We start from the raw sequence: 6,000 nt of genomic DNA on the forward strand, positions 1-6,000 counted from the left end.
TCTTTCATACATAGAAATCCACATACAGATTAACTGAACAGTGACTAGTAGCCTGTAATAAAAATTGAGTGACATTAGTGATTTATACTTGTGTCATATATTGTTTTATGATAGGCATGTTTCTAGCTTTTAATGTGCTATTTAGATTAAACCAAAACTCAATAGCTTCATGTCTATTTATAATACCCTTAGGCTAGAAATCTCTCTGGAAAATAGGTAAGTTTAGCTTCTCAAGAGAGTATTGTCAGTTATGTTTGTTGGTATATTTTTTTATCTATACAATTAGTACTTGTAAAATTCTCCTTTCCATTTTAATGTTACCACTTTGTTTTTCACCATCTAAGAAATGCTTTTTTTTTCTTCCATTGTTGCCATTCGTAAAACATGAATCAATATTACTCTCCAGAAAGGCTTGGGAACCCTTGTCACCGTGAGGGTGTTTATATCTACCAGTCCCCAGTGGGGTTTCAGGTGGCTTGGCAAATATTGAAAGAGCATTGACTTCTTTTGTTCTGCCTCATTAGTGAATTAGATGTGCAAACATTCAGAGTTCGGTGGACTCTTGCACAATGTAGTAAGTGGGTTAAAGCCACTGTGCATTCATTTTCCCAATGTCCTAGACATGCTTGGATTTGTGTTGACCTCTTTATCAGAAGATCACACAGTTTGGGAAATTTAGGTTCTCCTTGTATTTCCTTTCTTAAAAACATGTTTAGTCAAATTAAATGCATTGAATACCAGGTCTAGTTTTATTAACTTTTTACTGTCATATAGCTATCACAATAGACTAGTATGTGATTTGGGAAGAAGTTTTTTTCTGGCTCCAAATCCATCATTGGATTGATTTTATGAACTTGCTTTGTCGTAGTTATTTATCCCAAGAGTCATTATTTTTCATGAGGCAATTAATGGAATGATTTTAAGTTTAAAAGTCTAATGCCTAGTAGACGATTTATACATATATATATATATGTTATGTATGTATGTATGTGTGTGTGTGTGTGTGTGTGTACATCTTTTCATTGGGGAGTACAGGATACATATATATATATAAAAGTATCCTTTACTCCCCAATGAAAAGGTATAGAGTCTACAGATATGTCTGGCCCAGGTCTTTAATGATGGATTTTATAAAAATACATAATTCATTTTTATTGTGGACTTAATTTCCTAATTTATTCTATGACACTTAGAGTATATACTATTTTGTGACACATATTATAGCCATCCTCTGTAGTTGCATGTGACATGACAACTTGAGACATTACCAAAACTATGTCCTCATTCAATTATTACATCTTGTCATGGGGATAAACTTGTCCTCATACCAGTATACTCTTGCTTTTAAGATTTTGATTTGTGGAAGCAAATATTAAAAGACAGTTTAATATACTTGGAAAACAAGCAAATAACATATTAATGCTTTTAAATTCTGTGGCATTATTGTGGAGGGAGAAAAATAAAAAGACAGTTACACACATTAACAAAGAAAAACAGGAAGTATGCCAGAGATACACAGAGGGAGACACAGACAGCAAGATTTCAGAAACAAGAGGTAGGCAAAAGTAAGAGAAAAGACACTTGAGAGAGAAGGAAACTAGAGAGATGGAGAGAAACACACACACAGGAGAGATGAGGGGTGTGCAAGAAAAAGAGACAGACATGAAAGTTTGGATATATGTAGAGATCATGCAGTTTTGGAAATTTAGGTTCTTCTTGTATTTTCTTTCTTAAAAACATGTTTAGTCAAATTAAATGCATTGAATACCAGGTCTAGTTTTTATTAACTTTTTACTGTCATTTTTTTCCTTTCAAGCAAGAGCTATAAAGCTGCTTTCACTAAAGAAATGACCAAAAGTCAAAACATCTGAAAGGACATATTTCCATTCCGTTGTTGCCTTATAAGATAAATGAATGCAAAGGAAAATGATGGATGCTGTGATTATATTCTCTTCTTTTCATGGATCCCTTATTAAGAAGTCACTGTTGTCTTTAACTTTTGGAGTTCATTACAGAGGTTACAAGGAAACCTTGGCAAACCAGATTTAATGGGACTTGAAAAGATAGGGTAATGGTGGGCATAATTCAGTGGGGATATGTATGGGAATGATTGTATGAAACAATGTGGATTAAGGAAAATGTGAAACACAATATATATGAATTTTGTATGCAAAACAATATAAAATAAAATTTTTAAAAACTTGTATAAGCCAGAATAGTGCTACACATGAACAGGAGCAATCATTTATAATTAATCACTTCCATTGAGGAAAATTCTTGGGCATTCATTCAGGATCCTTATCTGATGCTGTTTTGCATTATCCCCTGTGTCAAAGACATTGCCTACATGACCACAGCTAATAGCATCAATTACTAGGGTGTCAGTATAATGGCGGACATCCAGAATTCCAGGCCAGGAATTGACCCATTGTCATAAATATCCACTAAAGACCCTTTGGAATACAAAAACCTCCCGTGTCACAAGATTCTTCATGTTTTTCAGGAAAGGGTAAGGATGGTGGTACATTTATGCTCCCAGCCATCTAGCTCTTTTGTTTTGAGGAATCAGAAGTTCTGCTTAACTAGGTCCTTGCTTTTCATATAGATTTTTCTCTGCTCTACTTCATATTCTACAGATTTCTGTTAAACAGTCAAAAGAAGAAAAATAATGAAATCCTCTTAGATTAGAAATATTTGAAATCCACATAAGGACTGTTGGTAATTCTTATCCATTCTACAAAACTAAACAAAAATTACAGCTTCTGCTTTCCTGTCCAAACTTACTTTCACCATGTTTGCTCGCCCAGCCCTAATACCTCTGCTACATTTGGTACATGGGTACATAAGGTCCTCCCTCATGCCAAGTATATGCAGGGATGGAAGAGGATTTTTGTTGTAAGTGTGCAGCACTGTTGAGTCCCATTTCTTTCACTATTGAGTGAAGATGCTGCTGCTTTGATTGAAAGCAAAGAACGGTTCCTTATGATAATATTCCTTTGAGAGTTTCCCCACGTGCTCTGTTACGAGTTACTAGTTGCTGTATAGTTAAATACTTTCTAGTGTATTACAATCATGGTGGCAGTAGGATATAGGATAGTGCCCACATTGTTTCAGCAGTTTATATTGATTTTTGTTATATTCCTGGGGAACTCTGGTGGTGTAGTCCTTGGGGAATTGTGCTGCTAACACAAAGGCAGTTCCTCTCTGGCAATTCAAATCCACCCGTGGATCTATGGGAGAAAGATGAGTAGTCTCCTCCCATGCAGTTTACAGCCTCAAAAACACACTTAAGGGTCGTCTATAAATCAGTTCCAACTTGATGGCAATTAGATTATCTTTCTACAGAGCTTTGGTGGTACTGTGGGTAAAAGTATTCAGCTGTTAAACAAAAGTGGAAGAAAGATAAAGTAGTCTGATTCCATAAAGATTTTAAGGGTCTCTTTGGAGACCTTTGTTGGCAGATCTGTTCTGCCTTATAGGGTGACTCTGAGTCACAATTGACTTGATGGCAGTGGATGTAGTTTTTGGTTTCATATATTTCAAAACTTTTACTTTTTTTTTAAGAATTTTTACTTTTTAGAGCCCATTCCTTTTTGCCTAAACTTGGGCATTCACTTTTGAACAGCTTTATAATATTTGATAAGTATTTAAGCAGAAGAAGCCTTTTCTCTCCACTAGTTGGTAATAGAGCATTCTAGTGGACCAAATATTGGCCATCTCTTTAAACTGAGCAAGCTTTGTAAGGGAAAATATTAAAAAAAAAATTTAAGTAAACTATTTTTTTTTACACATACATCCTTTGATTTTTAAATACAAATAGCCTAGATGATGACATTATCTCATAGATTGGGGGTGGCGAACAAACATTTTGTGACCAAGGAACTAGAATTTATAGCAGCTACTTGAGACTTTGACCTACTGAGTATACAATCTCCTTCCACAGAAGCCTTTTCTGTGAATGGCAAAGGAGGGGGCTAACAACAGAGTCAGAGGGTTCAAAGGCACTGATACTAGGATCTGTTCAGGTTGTCATTAGGAGGAGAAATATGAATCTTTTCTGATAACAGTAGTAGCAATTCTGATAGTAATTCAGTATAAGAAGCACCAACACCACACACAAATATGAGTGTGCTTTATATGATGAAGCTGTTTTAACTAGTCACATTGCCTTAAAAAGTATGCTTGAAAGCATAGTTTTAATGGGCATTGTTTTTCTTTTTTTTTCACCCTCAGAATATGGAAAGAATTCTTTAAAATGAGATGTTACAGTCAATCTTCTACAGTTCTTTAAAGTGAAAAGAAATATTAGGCTATGACCTGCACTGGCTTTTCTTTCCTTTTTCATATTGATTAAATATTAAAATCTTATTGTTAAAACATAAAATGTCTTCTAAATTTCATTTTAAAAATTAGGCCAAATAATAATTAATTTATATTTTTAAGAGTAAAATGGTCACCATGTTTGGTTCTTGTACATCTTTGATTGTTCAAACTTAACTGCTCAAAACAGCATCAAAGTTTAATTTTGGTTCTCCTGTGCAAAGGCATTTGACTGTGTGGATCATCACAAGTTGTGGCTGACATTGAGAAGAATGGGAATCCCAGAGCATTCGATTGTGCTCATGAGGAACCTATACCTGGATAAGGAGGCTGTTGTGCAAACAGCACAGGAGAGTACTTTGTGGTTTGGAATTGGGAAAGGAGAGTGTTAGGGATGTATTCTATCTCCATATCTGTCCAAATCAATATGTTGAGCAAATTATCCACAAGACTGGACTCTATGAAGAGGAATGTAGCATCAGGATTGCAGAGAGACTCGTCAATACCCTGCATTATGCAGATGACACAACTTTCCTTGAGTGAGGAGAGCTTGAAGCACCTGTTGCAGAAGATCAAGAAATTCAGGCTTCAGTATGGATTTAGTCTGAATATCAAGAAAACCATTATTCTTACCACTGGACCAATAGGCTGTGCTATGGTGGATTGAGAGGAAATTGAAACTGTCAAGAGCTTCATCTTGCGTGGATCTGTGATTAACACCCTTGGTATGAGCAGTCAAGAAATAAGGAGACACATTACACTGGGAAAATTTTCAGTTAGTGACCTTTAAAAATTATTGAGGAATAATAATGTCCATTTGAGGACTAAGGTGCATCTGATTCAGGCCATAGTCTTCCTAATTACTAGCTATGCACCAAGACCTGGACAACAATAAATACGGATGACAGAAAAATAATTGGCGCCTTTGAGATGTTTGTTGGAAAAGGGCACTGAACATCCCATCCCATGGACAGCCAGGAGAACAGATGAATATGTCTTGGAGAGGGTGCAGCTGGAGTGCTTTTTGGAGGCGAGAATGATGAGGCTTCACCTCACATACTTTGGACATATTACTAGGAGGTACTATTCCTTGGAAAAAGATTATGCTGGGAAGGCTGGAGGATCGGCGAAGGAGAGGAAGACCCTCAACCAGGTAGATTGACATGGTGACTGTTACAATGGACTCTTGTATGTCAGGAAATGTGAGAATACTGCAGGACAGGACTAGGTTCAGATCTTTTGTTCATAGGGTCGCTCTGAGTCATACTCAACTCAATGGCACCTAATAACAACAACAACATAGTAGATTAAGAAAGCTCTTGTGGACAAATACTGCATAATGTAACTGTTGTAAAGCGGGACTCACATCAGGATTGGAGGGAAACTAAGAGTGGATAAATAATGTATACTGCATTGAAACAGATGAGAGAGAGAACTGTTTAGGAGGAATATATGATTAGGTGTCACTGTTTTGGCAAGAGTCCAGAATGAAAGCTGCATAGTGGAGTGGACTGGGGGCGGGGATTGTATAACAATGAAATAATTTTTTTTAATTTTTTTTTTTTTTTTTTTCAAAGAGAAAAGTGAACTGAGGTCCCGGGTGACAGGGAGGAAAGTGTGCAACAATGAATGAATGGAAATCCAAAGTCTCTGTAAACTTTCATTAAAATAAATAAAATA

The 6,000-nt window shown here is 36.0% G+C and overlaps 1 protein-coding gene across 3 annotated transcripts in view; it reads left to right on the plus strand.

Moving 5' to 3' along the window:
• ZNF385B (zinc finger protein 385B) overlaps positions 1-6,000 on the plus strand; it is a 458,430-nt gene that overhangs the window by 277,786 nt on the left and 174,644 nt on the right. The gene's annotated exons all lie outside the window — the stretch shown is intronic.

This window comes from Elephantulus edwardii, unplaced genomic scaffold, assembly GCF_000299155.1.
Source record: "Elephantulus edwardii isolate Elephantulus edwardi_28Jun2011 unplaced genomic scaffold, EleEdw1.0 scaffold00001, whole genome shotgun sequence".
Taxonomy (NCBI): Eukaryota; Metazoa; Chordata; class Mammalia; order Macroscelidea; family Macroscelididae; genus Elephantulus; species Elephantulus edwardii.